This window comes from Giraffa tippelskirchi, chromosome 1 (assembly GCF_054371585.1).
Source record: "Giraffa tippelskirchi isolate mGirTip1 chromosome 1, T2T-mGirTip1v1.2.pri, whole genome shotgun sequence".
In the NCBI taxonomy this organism is placed as follows: domain Eukaryota; kingdom Metazoa; phylum Chordata; class Mammalia; order Artiodactyla; family Giraffidae; genus Giraffa; species Giraffa tippelskirchi.
In genome coordinates, this window is record NC_137275.1 from 137,848,649 (window position 1) to 137,872,022 (window position 23,374).

General features: G+C 37.4%; 1 non-coding gene across 1 annotated transcript; it reads right to left on the reverse strand.

Moving 5' to 3' along the window:
* Positions 1-19,309: 19,309 nt before the first annotated feature.
* Positions 19,310-19,414, reverse strand: LOC145521696 (U6 spliceosomal RNA). The gene has a single exon (XR_014065598.1). It is a non-coding gene; the product is annotated as a U6 spliceosomal RNA (small nuclear RNA).
* Between the last annotated feature and the right edge of the window lie 3,960 nt (positions 19,415-23,374).

A 23,374-nucleotide genomic window follows, 5' to 3' on the forward strand; every position in this document is an offset into this window, starting at 1 on the left:
CTTGTTCATGGCCCTTGGAATTTATGTGCAAAAGTTTCTCTGAGGTACATGCCCAGGAGCAGAATTGCTGCATCAGATTTGCATCCTTCTTGCTTCATCACCTAGCTAATACCTAGTTAGTAGCTAAGGTGTTACTTAACAACTGATACTTTAAACAGCAGCATATAAATGTCTCCTTGCTCCCAGATTCTTGCAAACCCTTGATTTATCAGTTTTCCCAGTCTGATGAACATCAATTATCATTCATATTGATATTAATTTGTTTTTCCACAATTGTATGATATGAAAGCATTAAAATATACTTACCATTTTTGTTTCCTTTTCTGTGATATATATGTTTTTAATGTTTTGCCTAAGTTTTTAATTTGCTTGTTTAAGGAATCCTTTATATATTAGGGGTATTAATTTTTTATTGTATATGTTGGAAACATCTTCTTCCATTCATAATTTGTTGGCCTTTTTGTCCTCTAACTTTTTGAAATGATGTCTTTTGGAGAACAGATGTTTTTGATTTAAAATATTCAAGCTTATAAATTTTTCCCTTATAGTTTGCCTTATAATCTTTGTTTGTAACTTTGTTTCTAACACTAGTCTAATAAATATTCTCCTGTATTTTGTTTCTAAAAGTGTAGCCATCTTGCCTTTTGTATTTAAGTCTGTTCAGATTTTTGAGCACATGGTGAGGCCAAGGTAGTTTTTTTGTTTTTGTTTTTTCATATGGTTGTCTAATTGTCTCAGTGACTCTGAAAAGACTGTTACTTCTCTGGTAATCTGCATTTTGCGACACCAAAAATCAAGTAAGTCAACATGTGTAGATCTGTTTCTGAACTGCTCTTTTCCACTGATCCCTTTGTTTCTGCATATGCTAATCCCATACTGTCTTTATTCTGTAGTTTGTATCAGTTTTGATATCCATTATGCCTCTATGGGAGTTTTTCTTTGCTTTTGCATATAAATTTTAGCATGAACTTTTCACCAAAAAAGTGGCATTTTCTTAGAACTACTTTGGATTTATAGTTTAATTTCAGGAGAATTGACATTTTTATTATATTGAATGTTTAAATCAATGAAAACAATCTACTCCTCCATTTTTAGTCTTTATTATCTTTCAACAAAGTTTTATAATGTTCTTCAGGAAGATCTTGCATATCCTTTGTTAAGAGTTATTCCAAATTTATTCTCTATATATTTTTATATTACCAAAGTGGTATCTTTTTAAAACTACATTTTGAATCTTCTAATAGATCAAATAAATGCAATTTGCTTTTGTGCATTGATCCCGAGTTCAGCAAACTTGCTGTGCTCATTTATTTGTGTGTTTTCATTATGAAAATAACAGTCTGTTTCCCCTTCCAATTCTTATATCTTTATTTACCATAATGTGCTGTCTAGGCATTGGATGCTGTGATGAATAGAAGCGGTCAGAGCAGACAATCTTTCTGTTCGTCAAAGCAAAACTTTCAACATTTTATCATTCAAGATGATGTTAACTGTCAGTATTTTGTCAGTATTCATAATTCAGTTATGAATTGATATTGAATTATATTGAATGTATTTTCTTTATCTATGGAGATAATGATTTATCACCTTAAACTTTTAGCATAGTGAATTATATTACTAATTTATTTTCTAATGTTAAAATAGCATAAACATTTCTGAGATAAATCCAAGTTGGTTAAAATGTATTATTGATGCACTGAAGGATTTAGTTTGTTGATATTTTACTTATGGCTTTTTATCTAGGTGCATGAATGACACTCATTTATAATTTTACTGTCTTCTATGGTTCTTGTCAGATTTTAGTATCATAGTTATATTCGCTTCATAAATTGAGTTAGAGAATATTTCTTTGACCTACTTGGAGTTTTTTAAAGTGATCAGAATTCCTTGATTATTATGTATAACTCATGGGCAAATCCTCTAGTGCTGGTATTTTCTTTTTGGTAAGACTTTTAAGTACTGTTTCAGTTATTGCTTAATGGCTATTTAATTTTTTTAAAATTATCTCTTCTCAATCAGTTGGTATGCTTTATTTCTCAGAATTTCTCTATCTCATCAAATTTTCATATTTATTGGCATTAAGTAGTTTCATATTTATTGATTAATAATGTGGCTTATTTGTTCGTTCTCTTTTTTGCTATGATTTTTAGAAGTTGGGGTATTGTATTAATCTTCTCAGTTAACAGTGTTTCAATTTGTCATTTTTTATTTCATATATTCCTGCTTCTATCTTTATTATTTTCAATTTTTTTTTTGTTTCTGTTTTCCTCCTAATATCTTAGGTTTGATACTTGAGTTATTCATTGTTAGGCTTTATTCTTTTTTAGTATTAGTATTTAAATGCCTATCTTTTTTCCTCAGTACCTCATAAATTTTGGTGCATAGTATTTTTTTTACCATTCAGTTATGAATGTTATTTGATTTCACTAATTTCTTCTTTGACCCAGGAGTTATAAATAAATCTATTTTCTATATTCCCTAAACTTTAGATTTTTCTAGTAATATTTTTGTTATTAATTTCTAACTGAAAGGGTTGCCAGAGAATGTGATCTTTGATTTCAACATTTGAAATTTGCTAAAATTTACTTACTGGCCAGGTATAGGTTCATATTTGGTAAATTTTCTGTACATAAAAGAATATGTGTTTTGCAGTTATATATCCAGTGATCTATTTTTCAAAGCTGCTATATTCCTACTTATTTTTGTCTACTCAGGTGGTTTATATTAAAATTTGTCACTCCGATGCAGGATTTGTGTATTTTTGTAATCCTTTCAGTTTTTGTTTAATATATGTTAGGGTTATTTTATCAATGTATATACATTTAGAATTGATGAATTCTTGATCAACTGAAACTTTTATCATTATGTGGCTACACGTTTTTTATCTATAGTAATGCCTTTTGCTCAGTGTCTACTTTGTCTGATATTAGTATGGATATACCAACTCTGTTTTGGTTTGGTTTCATATCTTTTTACTTTCATTCTTTTTGGAACATACACGTTGTTCATATGTCTCATCAACAGCTACACCCAGGTGACAATACAACAGCTTTGCTAACTAGAATATTGAATCTATTACATTTATTGTAATTACTGATTGAATATTTTTTCTAGCAATTTATTTGATGATGGTCTCATTTATGTTTCTTTTTCTCCCTCTTCTTGCCTCCTTCGGGACTGATTAGTTTTCTTCTCATTCCTTTTTGCCCTCCGCACATTATTAGTATAAATGCTGTTTGCTTATGTGATGTGATTAGTCGCTCAGCTGTGTCCAAGTCTTTGCGACCCTACGGATTGTACTCCGCCAGGCTTCTCTGTCCATGGGGATTCTCCAGGCACGAATACTGGAGTGGGTAGCCTTTCCCTTCTCCAGGGGATCTTCCCAAACCGGGGATTGAAACCAGGTCCCCCACATTGCAGGTGGATTCTTTACCGTCTGAGCCACAGGGAAGTCGTGTTTGACTCTTTTGCGCTATACTTCTTTTGCTATATTTCTTTACAGTTAGTTGCTGTCTTATAAATATCACTATGATCACTTCTCAAAGGCTAAAGTAGCTCGGTATTTCTGCCTTTCCCCCAAATAATATTAAGACCATTCCACACTCTAACTCCATCACCGGCCTCCCTCATCATCTCTTGTGGTTTCTGTGCTATTGCTGCCACATATATTAGTGCCATTTGTTTTTTTTTTCCCAGCCACACAAACCTTCATTATTTTTGTTTTATATACTCTGTGTCTGGATTATCCCACGTATTTATTTCTGCTTTTGTCCATCATTCCTTCTTGAATCTCAGTTTTCATTTGGAATCACTTTACCTCTGCCTGAACTTCTTCTTTTGGAATTTTACTGTTGTCTGGTATCACTATTGCTGTTGGGTTTCCTCTCTTCCTCTTTCAATAGTAAACTGCCTCTATTCTTTATCTGTTTATAAGATTTATTATCTTTGGTGCTTTTCAATTAAATCTTGGTGTGTCTAGGAATGGTTTTCTTGTTGTTTATTCTGCTTAGGATTTGTTGATCTTCCTGAGTCTGTGGTTTGGTGATTTCATCCATTCTTAAAAATTATAGCCATATTTGGTTTTAGATATTCTCTCTCTTTTCCTCTGAAATTTGAATTAGATATTTATTAAACCATATCAATCTATCCTCAATGTTTCTTATCTTTCCAGTTTTCAATATCTCTGTCTTTATGTCCAGTATTCGGAATTTTTTTCTCTGTGTTCTTTCTGTTTTCAATTATGTCTAAGTTATCCATTAGTTATCCATTTCTATGTAAACAGTTACTCTAAGATTTGGCAGTATAAAATAACAAGTCATTATCTCTCAGAGTTTCTGAGCATCAGGGATCCAGAAGCTATTTATCTCTGTTTGGCTCAGGGTCTCTCATGAAATTGTGTTCAATCTGCAGGGTAGTGATGCAGTCATGTGAAAGTACGGGAGGACCTACTTCCAGGCTTCCTTATGCGGATGTTGGTAGGAGGCCTCCTCATTGTAAGCTGGGGTGGCTTCTGCTAGTGTGATAAGGTCTTGAGGATGGTGATGATAATGATGTGTGAGGACCATACACAGCACACAGCATCTTTTTTTTTTTTTTTTTTAATGAACTCTGGTTTATTTTCCTTATGAGCTATTATAACCTATACAGGAAACATAGTCATGAATGCTTGGCCAGAACAATGTTTTGTGATACAAATTTTGTGATCTATCTTAAGATCCTCAGAGTTGTGGGGTGCTGAGGTGCCCTTAGCTCTGCTATTACTGACCTTGACCAGCATTCTTTCCTGAGACCTCCCTGCAAGGGGTTGTGTTCCTGTGGCCTTGAGTGCTGCAGATCTGGTACAACATCTTTTAAAACCTAATCTCAAAACAAACAACAAACAAAAAAACCTAATCTCAGAAGTGCATACCATCTCTGTGCCATATTCTGTTGGTCACAGAAACCACTTCTGGTGCATTGTAGGAGTGTATCATACAAGGGTGTGAATATCAGTAGGGATTATTTGTGGTCATTTCAGAGGCTGGCTACCATAAAAGTGAAATCTATTCACTGAATTTTTAATGGGAATGATTATACTTTTCATTTCTGGATATCTATTTTTTAATGCTATTCTCTTCATATTTTTAATCTCTTGTTTTAAAAGTACATCAAATACATTCATATTTTATCTCTGATAACTTCAGTATCTGAAGATTTTGCTGGTCTGAATTTGCTGACTATCATTTCTTCTGGCAGCCATTCAAGGTGTCTTGCCCAAGTCCTTTTTTTTTTTCTTTTAGTACCATTTTATTTTTTCCCCCCTAGAACTTCATCAGTAGGAATTCTTTGAGAACATATTTGGGGCATGCTCTTTCAGAGAAAATTTACATTTGACTCTGTCAGTTGCCTGAGGACACTATTAGTCCAGAATCACTTTAAAATAAGGTCTTGGTTTGTTTATTTATTTTATTTTTATTTTTTAATGTCACTCAGGTAGTGTAAACTGAAGCTACAAAACTTCATGAGGATTAGCTTATGTTTATAAACTCTGAGGGAAATCTCCCTCTCAATCAGTATCAAATTTAAGATGAATAATTATTCTTGCATTCTCTTGAACTAGGTTTATTTCTTGTTTGCCCTTACACTAAGGTCAGTGCAGTCTATTATTATTCCATTATTTCTGTGCCTTTCATAGTATAAAACTGAAGTTCAAGTTCATTTGCAGCAAATGTGCTCAGAGTTCTATTTCACCTTATCTCCTAATTTGCCTAGTTTTTTGACCTCCGAGCATAACTTACTAACTCATCAGTGCATTTTAAGAAACATATTCTTAATAGCATATTTTAGTCAGTATTTTAATTACTTTTTAGTTGGGAGGGTTGGTCAGGGTGTCTCTTCCCCTATGTTGTTGGAAGTAAATTTTCTGCTCTTCATCATTTTCCAAGTTCTGTTGGACTTCACTGTATACAGTCCAGAATTGGAATATAGTGATAGCTTACATGACGTCTTTTGACTATTTTTACAAGATTATATTCCAGACCAGTATGCAAAGAGTAGTCTCTGGCTTTCTGGTCTTCTCAATAGGTATTCAAAAAGAATGTCCACATTTTCTGGGATTTAGTAAGATTTCTAAAGCAGAATCTGCTGGCCTTAGAGAAATTTAACTTTTTTAATTTAGTAAGTATATATTCTGAATTTTCAAAATATGTAGAATATACAGTGATCTGAATAGGAACCCAAAGCATCATTCTTTCCAAACAGAGAAGGATGGGCTAGTGATAATGGAGAACCTTTTAAAACTATGATTTCTCATTTATTCTTGATATGTATTTTCTCTTTTCTAGTTCCATCTTTCACATTAAATATCCAATTTTAAATTCTGTTGTCTAATTGATTTAATGATTAAGGAAATGTTCCTGATATTCAGCTTAAATTTTTCTTCCTAATTTATTCCCATTACTCCTGGTTAAATCTTGAATAACTAGGATTGATGAGGTGCTGAGGACTAATTAATTGATCGCTAAAGCATCGTGGTATTTTCTAGTTCCACAGTGAATTCTCTTAGTTTTAGAAACACTTTTAACAGTAAACTTCATCATAAGGCTGTTTGCTTGTTGTTATTTCTGTTATTTTCCCCACAGATGTCACATAAAGGCATAAAGTAGTCAAAGACTCAATTTTTACTTAGACATACTTATTCACTTGTTTTTCTATAGCGGAGTTTATCTTATTTGTAGAAAAGGCTTTCAAATTTAAGTGACCCTCCAGGAACCACAGTCTTGATGATGCCTTATAGGTGCCCTTGGAACATCAGATGACTCTTACTGACACGCTGTCTGCTCCTGGGTCCAAAACTTGCTGTCTCTTCTTACTCTGAACTCTTCTTACACTCTGCATTGTACCGTTAAGTACAGCCCTGTGTGGTTTTCTTTGGTGAATTTTCTAGCCCCAAGGTGTTTGAAGCCCCTTAAAGGAGAATCTTAATACCACCTTCCATTTCCTAAGGACTATGCTGGAAAATTCAATAGTAAGTTCTTGTGAAAATGTTAGTGGCTCAGTCGTGTCTGCCTCTTTGAGACCCAATGGACTGCAGCCCGCCAGGCTTCTCTGTCCACGGAATTTTTCCAGGCAAGAATACTGGAGTGGGTTACCATTCCCTTCTCCAGGGGAACTTCCTGATCCAGGGATTGAACCTGAATCTCTCACATTGCAGGCAGATTCTTTACCAGGTGAGCCACCAGAGGATCTAGTAAGTTCTTAGTTAGGGGCAAAATGTGCCTTTAATAATCAGAATAGTGATAGTAACTTAGATTTTAAAATCAGGAAAGACTCTTTAAAAGAAGTTAGACGTGACCTGAATGTAGGTGGTTGTGTAGGTTTTAGGCAAATGGGGAAATGAAGACAGGCTTTTTCAATAAAGGGCACTGACTGTGGAAATGCCATGCTGTTTGGGAAGTTGCTGGTGGTGGAGCAAGGCGTACGTGGGTGAGGCAGATGAAGTCAAGTCTCACAGCACCTGTGTGTCATGATTAGAATGTAGAATGAATGCCAGGGGAGTTTTCATCATAGGGGACTTCGTAAGTATCGGTGTTGATGATGATAATGATTTTTTAATATCCTTTTTGTTCAAAAAGAGTGGGTTGAATAGGAGAAAAACCACTGGATCTTTTATTTGCCACATGTATTTGGTGCAAGCTGCTGCAAGATTCCACATCAAAACATTGCTTTGCTTTTCCCTGTTCAGATGTTTTTAACATCCTATTCATGAGAGAAGTTCTTGTGGAAATTTCACCGCACCCCCCGCATGCAGCATGTCTTGGGGAAGAAAAATGAGCCAACAAACAAACAAAAAATAGACACTTGACACTTCTGGTATGTTCAATTCTTAGATACTTAGCTGACCTGGAGGGCTGTTAGACATTTCTTTTCTCATCTGCTTGACAGACAGGTGAAGCATATCATTGCATCTAAGGAAAGAGCATGAAAAGGACAGACTTTAGTTTTATAATTTGAATATTGTTAGCAGTAGGATGGAAATGGGATATATTTTTATTGATTTATCAATTTCTTTTAAAATTTTCTGTATTAACCTTTTGAAAAAATAGTTTTTTTTTTTCTTTTAAAATATGGCATGGCATTGAAGTCTGTCTTTGTAGTAGTCTTCTAGAATTTTAGGCTTCTGTCTTCATTCTGATGAGATCTGGGAAATGTTGCCTTGTAAGTGCCTTATCTTGGTGATGTGTTAAAAACATGACGGTGGCATTTATAAAATTATTTCAACACAGTGCTCAAAGGATCCTTCGGGTGTTCACCTTTTCCTGCTAATGAGCGGTGCGTGGAAAGCAAGCAGGGTCAAGTCTATTCAACTATGTTTTGTGTATAGTTTTGTTGGCCAATGTGGGATTCATCTTGATGCAGTCAGAATTTATTGGTTGGTAACTATAGTAATAAGAAAAAATATTTTTTCCCTCCTGGGAGCTCTGTTAGAATCACTGTGAGATCCTTTATATGTTGTTAATCTAGTTTTGGATAAGAGGGTCACAGATGCTTCACACCTTCTTCCCTTCAGACCTTCCTGACTGCTCACTCAGGTATGTTGAGAAAGAAAGAAAGAAAGAAGGTGTTCATGGAATGAGAAGCTGTAAGATAGAGGGAGGTAGAAGAGAGGAGAGTGGAGATGGGAGGAAGGAGAGGGAGGCCAGAAAAGAGGGGAAACATGAAAAAAAAGGGAGGATAAAGGGAAAGAGAAAACGAAAAAAGAGATTCTCTTTTCCATCGTTGAGCATTTCAATTTACTCAACACATATTCATGGAATAGTGCCCTGGGAGCATGGAGGAAGAAAGAGAGACTTACTGGGTACTAAGCAAGAAAATTCAGAGGAACTCATGGCCTCTAAAACAGTTTGAGACAGTAGCTGTAAAGAAAAGTAATAAGACTAAAATACGTTAGACACGTGGTTGTAACTTTCATTTGTATGAAGGCAAAATGCATTCGTGATTTATGTCCTTTTTGATTAATGCCTTGAAATGTAAATGTTTACGTGCAGAGGCATAGCTTATTTACAACTTTGTTTTGGCAGTCATCTGGCATCTAAACCACCTTTTGAAATATTGCATGGGGTCAAAGAAACAATTCTTAAAGTTGGTAATAATAGAAATTAAAAAGGTAAAGGAAATGGAGGAAGGCAGCTTGCCACGGAGACATCAAGTTTTATTTTAATTTTTCAGCCTGAAGTTTAACACGAAAGATAAATCTTTCCTGACAGGATAGGCTAAGGAATATATCATATCAACTTGCAAGTTGGTAACTGGGTTTTTGGAGACAGATATCACCTCGGTAACTGTTCCAAATGCATTTACTTTATTTTAAAGGTTGTTCTTTCCATTATTAATGCCATACTGAATCACAGAGCCGTTTATGATGAAATGTGCTACTCTAAAAATCCCGTAAATGCATTTGCTATGGTGGCTGATGTTTCAACTCATTCTGAGATATACTGTAAATTTTTGGAAGATGTTTTTATCTTATTGCATATTCTCTGAAGACTGTTAGAATCCAATTTATTAACTCTCTGGAAGTTGAAAGCTACGCTTGAATAAAGTGATACCAATATTTGTCAGGATTGGCTCAAATTATGTATTTTATGGGGTAACAGCACAATTCCAGGTTTTGAATGCCTTACATCTATAATGATTCTGGTGCTGGTAGTGTAGACAGTTTTTAACAAGTTTCAGAAGGGATTTCTTTGCTAATTAAAGTAAAAAAAATTTCTTCCCTGTAGTACTTTTGGTGTCCCCACTAAAATTGGGACATTTTATTGAAGGAAAAAAATAAAGGCTTTACTCAACCCCATAAATGGTTTTAAAACTTACTCAGCTGTAAAGATACACAGCGAAGTAGCATGGGAAACTTTAGCCAGGATCCCGGAGGTTTAAGGATCCTGAGTTTAAGCAAGATTTTTTTCTCATGCTGGCTGGACAACTTTGGCTAGTCACTTAACCTCTCTAAGACTCACTTACATAAAGTATAAAAAGGGAAAGCTGAACATGCTGGTCTTTTCAGGACATCTAGTCTAGACTAGTTATTCAATCCCTGGGTTCCGGAAGATCCCCTGGAGAAGGGCGTGACAACACACTCCAGTATTCTTGCCTGGAGAATTCCATGGCCAGAGAAGCTTTTGGGGCTACGTCCATGGGGTTGCAAGGAGTCAGACACAATTGAGCGACTAACACACACAGTCATCTCTCCAGATCAGATGGGGTTTTCCAGAGCTCTCAAACAAGAGAAAGTGTAGATGTTCATTTACTGAGGTGTGTGTGCCTGTGTGATGCCAAAGCTACCTAAGGAAAAGAGAGGTGAATAATGTTAATCTAGATTCCACATTTGGATTCTAGGGTCATAAAAGACAAAATGGCTGATCTATGGGCTCTTGTTGAGATCACCAAGGTCAATGTGATCCATGCCTCTCACTTTACAGATGACGAAGCCGAGTCCTAGAAAGAATGAGGGGTTTGGAAATTTCACTCCTTCATCCAATGTGGGCAAGGCCTGAAATCAAGACTCCTAAGCCCCTGGACTGGATGGTATTTGCTAACCCATTTCCCCTTTTCTGATGCATTTTCAAAACCTGCTCTCAAGAAAGGACAGCATAACCTCATTGTAGGTGCAGATGTAAATGACTCATAAGTCTTCAATTCTTTTCTTGTGGGGGGCTGTAATAAAACTTGATTACTGACTGCAGTCAACTGAGAGAGGTCTGGTATTTGGAGGGCACATGAACATTATTTTCAATGTCTCTCAAATCAGTCCTTCAGACTTTCTTATTACCCACATCATCATTATTATTTTTTCTTCTTCTCTTGCTGTTCAAGTAAAAGCAGATTGCTACTCAAGCATTAGCTGAAAATTCACAAGCCTTGGTCCACATGTTTGAAGAGCAAGAAAAACAATCTCTCGCTTATTTAGCAAGCATTTATTGAGGGTCTGTTATCTCCAGGTACTGTCTGGGTCCTGGGGATAATAGCAATGAGCAAGACTCAGAAACTGAGCTAGGAAGTTTTTAGTCCAGTGTCAGATGTCTGTCTCTTGGGCCAGCAGAAGAGGAATCAGCTATGATGTACACGTTCATGCGTTTCTGACTGAGTCTATACTATCCTGTTTTCCCTCACCTGCTCTTTTCAGAGATAGAAATGCATTTAGGAGAGAGAAAATGACAGAATTCTTTCTCACCATCATTTTTCTTGGTGTACATTCTAAATATTAGATTTTCGTAGAAGAAATGACTTAATATCAGTTCATCCTTCCTGATGTTTTTGCTACCTATGTTGAACCCAACCTGGGGAGCACAAAGGTGGTCATCTTCAGAATCTCAAGATTCAGAAGGGGTCTATAAATATTCAGTTTGCAGAGGGAAGCACAAGACAGACTGCATCTAGTATATTTTCAAAACCCATAGCCCACAATCTTTGTTACTGCAATATTTTGGTTCTGTATCAAACAATTTCTTCCACCTTGTATAATCATGACACTGAATAAATGTTCAACATTAAAACAGTTACTGCTTTTCAGCTCCAGGATGGCTGTGTTTCAGAAGCGAGGGAAGCATGTACTTTCTGGATGAAAGGTGTAGTATAAATGCAACTTATTACCATTTTAGGCAGAATTCCCAGGCTGGCATTTAGCAATTAAAAAAGCAAAGCTAAACAAGCCCAGGAGATCAGCATTCCCTTTTCTTCCAACCCTAGATGCTCAGTTATCGTGGACAAAGAACTGGAAGGCCCCACTGGCCTTTGTTAACTCTCTTTGGAGCCTTTAGAGCAGCGTAGGTGGGAAGGGAGAGAAGTATTTTTTCATTCCATTAATCAGTGGAGAGTCTAAATGAAGAGGTACAAATGGCTCTTTCAAGAATTTGTCAAAGCAAAATTCACGTTATAAAAGATTTACTGATTTTCTCTTCTCAGTTGAATAATCTCTCTTGATATTTCCAGCCTTTATCTTCTCTTCAAAGAATGCTCTGGCCTAAGCTTAACTTTGCAAGGTACATGGTTGAGTGGGAGAGATTAACCTTCATAGGACAATGTAGATTTAGAAAAATTTACTTCTGGGAGATCATGGTTTAATAAAATAGATGTTTTTCCTAACTCAGCAAAAGGACACTCAGCATTTTCAAAACCTCATATACTAGTGATTCCTGAGTGATAGATAAAGTATTTTCCTCAGAGATATACATTCTTCTCTGTTTGGATTCAGGACTTTGCTGTGAGACTAAGTTTTTCTCCCCAAAGTTGTCACCTTTAAGTGTTCATATTGATTTCTGCCTATTCTCTTTCCCCAGTGCAAGGTGATGAGTTCCTTGACTAGTGTGTTAGATATCTATACTTAAAAGGAAAATGAGGGACCTTCATAATCTCTCTAATTCTGCTGATGTAATAAATCCGGGAAATCTACTGCGAAGGCCAATTTACCATTTGTGACTCATATTTGGGGAAAACACACCATCAGAAGGTTTGATGATAATTTTCATCATCAAAGCAAGTGTATTGGTTACAAGTTTATGAACCTAAATTTCTCTTGAACATATTTTAAGATCTTTTATCTGTGAATTTCCTCAAGAATAAGCAACAATAGCATAGAAATATATATTAAACTGAAGAAAAAAATCTTTCAAATGGAGCCCTAGCTGCTATCTTTTTAACATTTTTGTTCTGTTTGTTATTTACTAGGCACCATGATTATGAACTGAGTTTCAGTTCTTCCTTAAATCTCAAGCTCAGGTGCTTCATTTGATGTTTTTCCCAGAGAGCAGCATCCCATTACACCATACACTAAAGGACAAGTCAGAGTGTAACATGCCCAGAGAAAGGCCCATACAAGTGTTTGGTTACAATCAACTTCAGAGTTAATACTTGGTATTTGCTCTAGGACTAATGGTAATTAGATTGAGCAAAGCAGGCATGAGGAGAACAATGCATTCACCAAAGCAATTACATCATTCGAGAGCACAGTATTCTAAGTCCATCCGAAACTGTCCTGCATGACACTGTAATGATGGACACAAGACCTCGCACATTTTTCAAAAGCCCATTGAACTTTACAGCCCAGAGAATGAGCCTTAATGTATGTATTTCTTAAATCTGAGACAGTCATTTAGGAGGTCAGAGGATCCTCGAGTGGAAAGAAATCTACGACAAAAGAATCTAACTGCATTACAACTGTGTGACATATCACTAAAGGAGCTGAAGAAAAACCATCTGAAAATACCCAAGAAAAGTGTTTCTCTTGAGAGGACTAGGGAACCAGTGATATACACGAATACAGCCTGTATCAGAATCACATATGTAGCTTTTAAATTCTATTTTTAAATACATGTGAAGCCATCCTCACAGTTTAGATATTCTGTGTCAGTAGGTGTTGGGTGGATCATTTTTTAAAGAGGTCAATGATGGTTAATAAAACAAGAACCTAATATTAATCACAGAGAGGCTTAATATTCATACAGAATTGGGATGAATTATGCAGAAAGATTTTATATATCTTTCTTCTCCATTTTCATCTGGGTTTCAACCAGAAAGCTCTGCAAGTTACACATTCCCTGAGGCTGAATTGACTTGTTTATGTAATTGCCCTTTGTCTTCTCCAAGTTAAAATTTTTATGATGGAAAGTATCTTTCTTTCTTTATATTCTGTATTTTTCATTCTATCAAAGGCAAATTTCTGCATTAGACTGCAGTGGTTACGGCACAGAAAAATAATATATATATATATATTTTTTCAAGTTTTGTTATAAGATCTATATGAAAAAAGATTTTTGGTGTATTTGGATACTGGTCCTTAAAAAATAATACATAAGACATTAAAATACACACACCAGGAATTTGGAAATATTTAGAAATGTAAAATATGTAGGGCTTATGTAATGCTTTTGCAGTGGTAGAAAGAAAGTCATAAAGAAGATAAGACCCCCGATGATGCAAATGTCACTAACCTCCCTCTCCTGGTACTGGTGTTAACAATGGTTCGAGTTGTTTTCAATGGAATTTAGGTTATTTTAGCGATGAGTTAAGGGGGAATTGGGAGATGACAGTCAAAAATACCATAACATTGGGCAATGCCTCTTCATAGAATCTTACTGAAGTGTTTATTTTTCCTGTCCTTGTTACTATTGAGATGTGGCTCAAGGGTTTTAATTGGGGCCATAGGTAAGGCATCATATGTTCAATTAAACCTCCTAAAATTGTGGGTCCATCTGGTCTATGCTCATTCCTGTGCTGTATGGTAGCCCCAAAAGGCCAAAGGAGAAGAGGTCTGGTATTACCCTCAAATCCCCTCAAATCCATCTCTGGATTTGCTCCAGGAGATACTAAAGTAAAGAGCGGTTTGAAAACCTTCTGAGAACCTTCCATTCATTGATGCCTTGGTGTATTATGTGAAACTGCATTTTATATGGTGGTATCTATCTCCATGAAACTTTTATATATGACAGTGATTTTAGAAATCATTTATGAAATCTGATTTTACAAAGAGGAAATCGAGATGCCAGAAAGAAGCACAATGGCAATTCTTATACCCATTAGGATATGGGAAGGCAGGGCTTGAACCAGCCCAGCGCTCTTTCTGCCATAATAAGAAGTGGATCCAAAGATATAGATATACCCATATCATAAAATTAGTTGGAAACAAATAATTTCCAAACAATCTAGTATGAAACAAAACCCACTTATTCTAGCTTGAGTCTGAGTATTTTGTTACTAATTTTTTATACTGAACACATACATCTCGTAGAGAAAAACACTTAAAAGCCCAAATAATCCTGATTACTTAATGTCATAACTGATGCATACGGGCTTCAATAAATGCCTTAGTTTTGTAGATTCTGTAAGACCATAAGACTTTGTAACATTTACAGTACCTACTACAGAATTTTGACTGTTAGTAGTTCTAAGTAAATCTATATTAATTAATTGAAGAGATGAAAGGCAGGCATCTCTCAATTTATTGTTAATGAGTGACAAATTTATCTCATTTCATCAGAGACTTCTATGGAGCTTCCATGTGGATGACTACATCTACATGTGTTTAAAGGAAAACATAAAGAAGTTACACTGTAATGAATGTCTACGAAGTGTTGCCGTTGTTCAGTCACTAAGTCGCGTCTGACTCTTTGCGACCGCATGGACTGCAGCGTGCCAGGCTTTCCTATCCTTCACTATCTCCCGGAGTTTGCTCAGATTCATGTCCATTGAGTTGGTGACGCTATCTAACCGTCTCATCCTTGCCACCCTCTTCTCCTTTTGCCGTCAGCCTTTCCCAGTGTTAGGGTCGATTTTTTACTGTCAGAGCCACCAGGGAAGCCCCGCCTACCAAGTGGTAATCACTTTGCATCTATTGTCTTATTTAATCCTTAGCACATCCTTATGCCATAAGAATATAATCTCTATTTACAGGTGAGAGAGTTGAGGCTTAGATCAAACAACAAGAGAGTGTATTTTCAGGATTGAAACCAAATGATCTCTGACCACAAAGTCCATCCATTTCTCATACTTAGTCAAATCAATGATATAGTATAAAGGCTTCATAATATGCTTTTTCTATAGTTATTTTCAAACGCCCATGTGCCCAGGTGGGTCATAAGAAGAAAAGGAAAGCAGAGTCAAGATTTTCAACACAAATGGTATACACTGTTCTTTCTTTGTATGGTTTCTCATAGCACCCCAATACTGTGCAACTCTATTCATCTCAAGACATATGGAAAGAGTTTTATGTTTTAAACAATTAGACTTGACAGCACTATTGTTTCTTTCTTATCTAATATCCTTCATCCCTGGAGCCAAGCCGGAATCTGTATCCTCTCTCCAAATTTAATTCTGATTCCTCGTACATATCACTCGGTTGTCAGGAGACAGCAACTTAATGGCATTTGTTCCTGTGGCTTAGGAGCATCTGGGTTATGTCACTTTTTTAGCTGACCTCTTAGCTCAGAGGGAATTAAGTTCTTTGTCTAATGGTCTTTCAGAGGCCCTTATCATTGGTAATTTTGCTTTCTAGATCCTATGTTGTTCTATAAATGTCATGAGATGACAAGATTTCTAGATATTAATTTGTTTCTGTTCAAAGGAGGATGGCAGTTATAAATGGAGAAGAAGCGGTGAACAAGGAAGGATATTATAGAGGAGAAACTAACAAATTCATAGTTGCTGGTGTGTAACTTGATGGATTGACAAGTCTAAAATTCCAGAGGACGTGGAAACAAAGGCTGTGTAATGGGGGGGAAAATGCATCTCTAAATTTTGTATCCTTTCAACGCAATTCAGTTCACTTTCAGATCAATTCAATGCACCATATATTTCTTTGAGCCCTCAGTGAAGAGCAGGTACTATCCTAGATGGTCAAAGAACTGACGTTTCCTTAAGGTTTCTTGCAGTCAAGAAAAACAGAACTGTCCTGTGGATAACTTTGAGAAAGCCATTTCAACTCCATGGGTCTCAGTTTCCTCGTCTCTTAAATAGTGATCTCTTCCAGTTATTCACATTTGGTGACATTCCTTCTGGGAAGGCTGTACTATAATTGAAAGAGAGTACTTGCTTTAAAATTGGCGATTCACAAAAAAATGATTCACATTTTAGTCCAGCTCTGCTACTGTTTAGCTCTTTGCACCTGGTAAATCACTTGGTTTTTCTGGGTCTCTTCTGAGAGATCAAAGAAACTGATTTAGAAGGTTCCATTTTTGCTATACAAGAAAATTTATATATTTCTGTGAGACTGGCTATAACCTCACATGTCCACATTCATACTGCATGGAGTAAGTAAGCAAACTAACGGAGATTTTGTTGTTGTTGAGCATAATTGTTATTCTTTACTGACAAGTGGTGTACATACTGGTATGGTTTGTAAACTGTAACCACACAGATATGCAGCTAATGCCTATGATAGAAAACATGATTTTGTGAAAAAAGCCAAAAATTTCTAAAGTGTACTCAATATGCTGTGATAACCTATATGAGAAAAGGATCTGAAAAAGAATATATATATATGCATATATATATATGTATGTGTATCTATATATATATAAAACTGAATCACTTTACTGTGTACCTGAAACTAACACAACATTGTAAATCAACTATATTCCAATAAAATTTTTTAAAATTCCAAAATGGATCTCTTTTTGAACAACAGTGAACTTTCTGGTCAGATGTTAACTGGTGTGGGATTTATGTTTGCCAACTTGCAGCAAAGAAATATTTTATTAAATTCACACTCACTGCGATCTGTTGTATCTACTGTAGTAGGTGTTGTGTTCAGTTGCCCAGGCATGTCCAACTTTTTGCACCTTACAGATTGCGGCATGCCAGGCCTCCCTGCCCCTCACCATCTCCCTGAGTTTCCCAAGTTCATGCCCTTTGCATTGGTGATACCATCCAAGCATCTCATACTCTGTCACCCTCTTCTCCTTGTGCCTTCAATGTTTTCCAGCATCAGAGATTGTTCCAATGAGTCGGCTGTTCACATCAGGTGACCAGAATGCTGGAGCTTCAGCTTCAGCATCAGCATCGGTCCTTCCAATGAGTATTCGGGATTGCTTTCCTATGAGACTGGCTGATTTGATCTCCTCACTGCCCAAGGGACTCTCAGAAGTCTTCTCCAGCACCACAGTTTGAAGGCATCAATTCTTTGGTGCTCTGCCTTCTTTACGGTCCAGCTCTCACAACTGTTTGTGTCTCCTGGGAAGACCGTAACCTTGAATATATGGAACTTTGTCAGCAGAGTGATGTCTCTGCTTTTCAACACACTGTTGTATCTACTAAGATCACTAAATATTGTAGTTTCCCTCTCTGGAGCAGCCTTTCTGCATAAGGATTTCCCGTCAGATTGACATCAGGCTTTGCCATGTAACTTGCCTGAGCCAATAAAATGTGAAGAGAAATTATATGTCCCACTTCTGAATGGAAGTTTTACAAGAGGCAATGAAAAGTCACCAGGTTTCCTTTCTTTCTACCATAAGATAAGCAATGTTTTAGGGCCTGGGGCAACCATCAGCCTGAGACTTGGCATGAAAACACTGTGGAGACATCCTACGATTATTGTAGTAGGATCAAGTGTGAAAGTCACTCAGTCGTGTCTGACTTTTTGCAATCCCATGGACTATATAGTCCGTGGAATTCTCCAGGCCAGAATACTGGGGTGGGTAGCCTTTCCCTTCTCCAAGGGATCTTCCCAACCTAGGGATCAAACCCAGGTCTCCTGCGTTGCAGGCGGATTCTTTATCAGCTGAGCCACGGGGAAGCCCTGTGTGATCAAGGACTAATCTTAAAGAAAAAGGCTTTGCTGAAACCCATTTGGGAGTTTGGGCTTTTTGAGCACTAGCTGTGCCAGACTCCTTGTTTGGCACCTTACCATAAACCCTGCACTTTCCTTCACCACACACTCACACACACACACACACACACAAACACATACAAAGACTAATCTTTTGTCCTTGTAATCTGCTAAGATTTCTTTCTCAGTTGCGTTATAATCGAGTCTACCCTGAGTACCTGTGCTTGCTACTGAGAAATACAATGATGAACAAGGCATGTCTAATCTTGGATCCTTTATGAACATTTCAGTTAAGAAGATATTATAGTAATGTATGATGCATCCTACAGTAGAGGAATTGCAATTGGGGGAAGCAAACCTTGATAATATGCATTTGAGCTGACAGTTTATGTATTAATAGGAGAGAAACTGACCAAAGGCCAGGAGGAGGAAGAGAGAGTTAAAAACAGAAAAAAAAAAAAATCACAAGCCAAAACATAAAGACAAGAAAGATCACAGAAAAGTGAGGAACTCATTGCTGAGTATGGCTGCAAGATAGAGTCCAGGAGAACAGAGAAGAAACAGGCCTGGTGAGATACCATCAATAATAATAATATTGAATGTTGATTAGCTTTGTGCTAAGTGCTTCACTTACATTTTCCTCACGATTATTATCACTATTTTATAAAAGAGGAAATTGAACCAGAGAGAGGTTTAATAACTTGCCTATAGGCACACAGCAGGAATGTGATTTTATCTGAAGGGCAATAGGAAATCGCTGAATGGTGTTACACAGAGGAGCCTTGTGAGCAGATTCATGTTCTAGACAGATGGTGAGGCTGCCATAGGTTCCCAACTCCAGTTCCCACTCTGGTTGGAGGAAGTGTGGGCCTCAACTTCTGTTTCTCTTATCCACGTGACTCTGTTGACTAAGACAGTTGGCAGGAGGGAAGCTGATAGCTACAGCTCTGCAGAAAAGGTCACTCTTAAAAATTTTTTTTTTAATTTAATAAACTTTATTATTTTTTAAGTTTGAAAAATAGGGAGCGTGTCACAAATTTTCATGTCATCCTTACACTGGGGCCATGCTCATCTTCTCCTTAATGTTCTGATTTTAGTATGTGTGCTGCAGAAGTGAACAATGAAAAGGTTATGATTTGAAGAGTAGGGGGTGTTCTATGGTCTTCGCAGGTGGTGCTAGTGGTAAAGAACCTGCCTGCCAAGGCAGGAGACACAAGAGATGCGGGTTTGATCCCTGGGTCAGGAAGATCCCCTGAAGGAGGTCATGGCAACCCATTCCAATATGCTTGCCTGGATAATCCCATGGACAGAGGAGCCTGGAAAGCTACAGTCCATGGGGTACAAAGAGTTAGACACGACTGCAGCGACTTAGCACATGTGCAGGGGTGTTCTATGAAGGAAAATATGTTGTGGGTCTCAAGAACATTTAGATTTGGGTAATAGTTTTAATAACAATATAAATATAATGAATTGATTCCCCCCAGTGAGCACTTGTACCTAATTCAAATAATGAATGTGATGTTACTTTAATATTTTGAGCATTCAGTTTACTTTTGACTGTAAAGTAGGTAATATAGTGCATGAGTTAAAGACAGAGCTAAAACTCTTTAAAGCAGATTTAGTGGTCCACGTGTTATGCCCTTGTTGTTGACTGAGGTTGAATGATAGTGGTCATGATTTGCACTTCTCTTTGTCATAAATAGGAGATGTATAGACCTCGCAGGGAGAGGGCCCTGCGTGAAAGACAGTGACGGCCCTGACAGTTGTTTTCTGTCGCTTGTTTGGTATCTGTCAAAAGCTTCCTGTGACTTGAGTTTGACTGAAGAGGTCTCCAAGTTAAGATGCTAGGGACTGTGATTCATATGCATGCTGTTCAGGTTTTTGTAGTATCTCTTCTGTTTCAACAGAATTCAGTTAGAATTGTAGGTACTTTTGACATTTCTGGTTTGTTTCCTGTAACCTCCTCTATACATCATCCCTGGAATCCAGATTCTTGCTCTTTCCCCTTTTCTTTCCCTTTTCTCCCTCCTGTTTTTTTTTTTTTTTCTTCTTCTCTTCCCTGCTTGCTCCTTTGACTACTCTCTTTCTTTTTTTAAAACAGCCAGAAAAAAAATCCAGTCTGCAGAAAATGACATGCTAGAAATGAGCTGACTGCCAATATGCAGAGGAAGATTTATTGCAACAGAGAAAGAATACTATGAGACATCAAACATATTAATCTTTTGATTTTGCTCTATGAAGATCCAAGTTTGGCTCCTTTCACTTATTTACTCTTAAGGAGATGCTGTTAGGTCACAACAGGAGATTTGGGGGTGGGATTGAGAGGCAGAGATTTTTCAGCTCAAGTGTCTGGGAACACAGGTTGGCTCTGCGATCGTGGCGTGTCTAACAGTCCCAGACACTGCATCCTTTGAGGTACCATTTCTAGGGGCAGGCTTGGCAGAGGTTTTTAATGCCTGCTCTTTTCAAACCAACTGTCTGACCAGGGAGGTTGTCTGAAAAGATCAGTGCAGGTTTGGGGATGGTTTTTTGGAGTTTTCCTGAAATAACCAATAATGAGTTGCCAGCTTTGATAGCTCTTTTTATAGATCTTGCAGCAGCTGGATCAAAATCTAATGAAGATGTTTGCATCTGACAATGGCAGGCCTGCATATTCCTATCCTATTTCCTGAGTACATGAATGCATTTCATTTAGGAACATGAAAGACATATTTAGTGACAACTGATGGCTCTTTGTTTTTTAATTTCCAATAATGTCTCCAGTAAGTGCTTTTGTTAACATTTTTGCATTATACAATAGGTGACATAGAAAGATAATCGGTGTGCTGAAAGCAATTAAAGAGTTTATATCCAACTTGTTCTGCTTATTAAATGGATCCATTCTGCATAGAGGCATATTAACATCTTTACAGTGGAATGATTGTGGAAATAGGTTATTCACGGGGCCTGCGCATCTTCCTCCTGCAGCCAGAAGACCTATCTTCAAGACTGGAGCAAAGGAATGAGCCATTTTTCTCCCCTTGGAACTGTAAACAGAAGTAAAACTATTAATAGATGCTGTAGCTAATCCTAAGAAGCTGCAACTGAGAGATTAAATAATGTCATGAAGAGAGAAAACCAAAGTGAAAGGAGGGGAAGGGAAGGAGGGTGAGGGACGAGGCGGGGCGGCGGGGGGTGGGGAGGAGAGTTCGCTGATGACTGAGCTGAGTCAGACAAGGACAGACTGAACGACCCCAGCTGATCCGAGGATTGCCAGTTGGTGTAAGAGGGGATTCCTGGTTGCAGCAAAGTAAATATCACTTCATCTATTTCCTGAAAACTGCTCTAAGGGGGAAGATTTATGTTTTATTATTTTAAGTAGTAGTCAAGATGATTTTAAATGGGGTTTCCATGCAATGGTGATGCAGCTGAGCTTAAGGAGAACGCATGGACATTGTGAGCAAAAACTTGTATTCTGTGATTAAAGAGAACTGGAAGGCCTTTCGGTGTATTCACAATTTGAGACTGGGACCCCATTTTAATTACTATGGAGAATGTGTTATAACAAGGGGTATTGGAATGTAATTAAGTCTTGTACCTGGCATATTAGAAATGATTGAATGTCCCCAAATTTTCTTCGTACTAATATGCTTGAACTTTTGTTCTTCTTTTCAAAGAATACATGTTGATTGAGAGGCGCTCTGTGTCAGCAGCTCTGCTAAGCATCCTCCCGTCGTTTCAGATCTTTACTCGAATTGTGAAGTTGAAGTTACTGGGACAGTTTAGGACTATTCAGAGTATGCTCCATGGACAGCATGATCATTATCATGACTTGGAAACTTACAAGACATGCAAGGCCTCTGGCTCTTTACCAGACATAGTAAATCAGAATCTCTGAGCTCAGGCACCAGGAATGTGTTTTAATAGGCTCTATGGGAAAAGCTGGAGAAGCAACATTTTATAGTTGAGGAATCTGAAGCTTAGAGTGTTTGAGTAATTTTCATATTAAGACCACACACTGTCAGAAACACAGGGTTGAATTTTGGCTTATGTCCCCAGTGGGATCTTTTACAGGATCACTGAAATATCTGCTCAGGGACACATTTGGTCTCTGAAGATGGTTTTTCATTAGGGAGTGGTGACTAAGGATGCTTGGAACCTATGACTGATTTGAGCTGTTGTTTCTTTACCAGAATGTAAACTCTCTTGTCTCTGCCAGTGTGCCTCACTTTAGATAGAGGCCCAGCTGGCGCCGCTCCTGTTGTGTGAAGAGACCAGGAAAACTCAAACAGTAATTGGCAGGTGGGCTAAAGGATGAAAGTGTGTGGTCCCCTTCGAGTTCACCCACTGAAACATCATGAAGCGGACTGAATGTTGATTCTCTCTCAACCTTTTTACATCTATTTAGCTCTCGAGAAAAGAATAGCTCCCAACCTGTTATAGAAGTAAAGGAGATTTATTTGAGATTGCAGATCACTGAAAATCAGCAGTGAGTTGACCTAGATGTGGGAGTTTATTGGGTGCGTGAGAATACAGACCAGCACACGGGGAAAGATGCTTGTTGAGGTCTGGCCCTATTGACTGTCATTCTCCACGCTTGAATAAGCATTAATACGGGCTTGTAGTATTCAGGCACCACTGAGCCCTTAGAAAGAGCTAGATATTCACTAGCATGTGATGCCTTTACTAGCCTCATTTGGTTTTCACTTCACCCTTTTCCTCCCTATTTCTTGATAGCATTTAGAAATCATAACCCAGAGCTTGAAATGTGTTACTCACTCAAGGCAGGCTATCAAAACAAAATTGATGTTCTTGTTTGGCAGCTGATATCATGACTAATGGGTTCCAAGAAGGGAAGTAGGTTAGAGGAAAGAACCTCTTGTGTCTTACACACTGAGGTTCAACCCTGAGTCCTCCACTCACTAGTTTATAGGTCCTTGGGCTCATTTCCTTTAACCTCTCTGAATCATAGTTTCCTCCTGTAGAGCAAGAAGGGTTTCATATCTCATCCATGAGTGATTTCATGAATTAAACAGGGGGGAACCATACAGTTTGCCCATCCAAGACTATCTTGCCCATCTTGACTATCCAAGATGACAC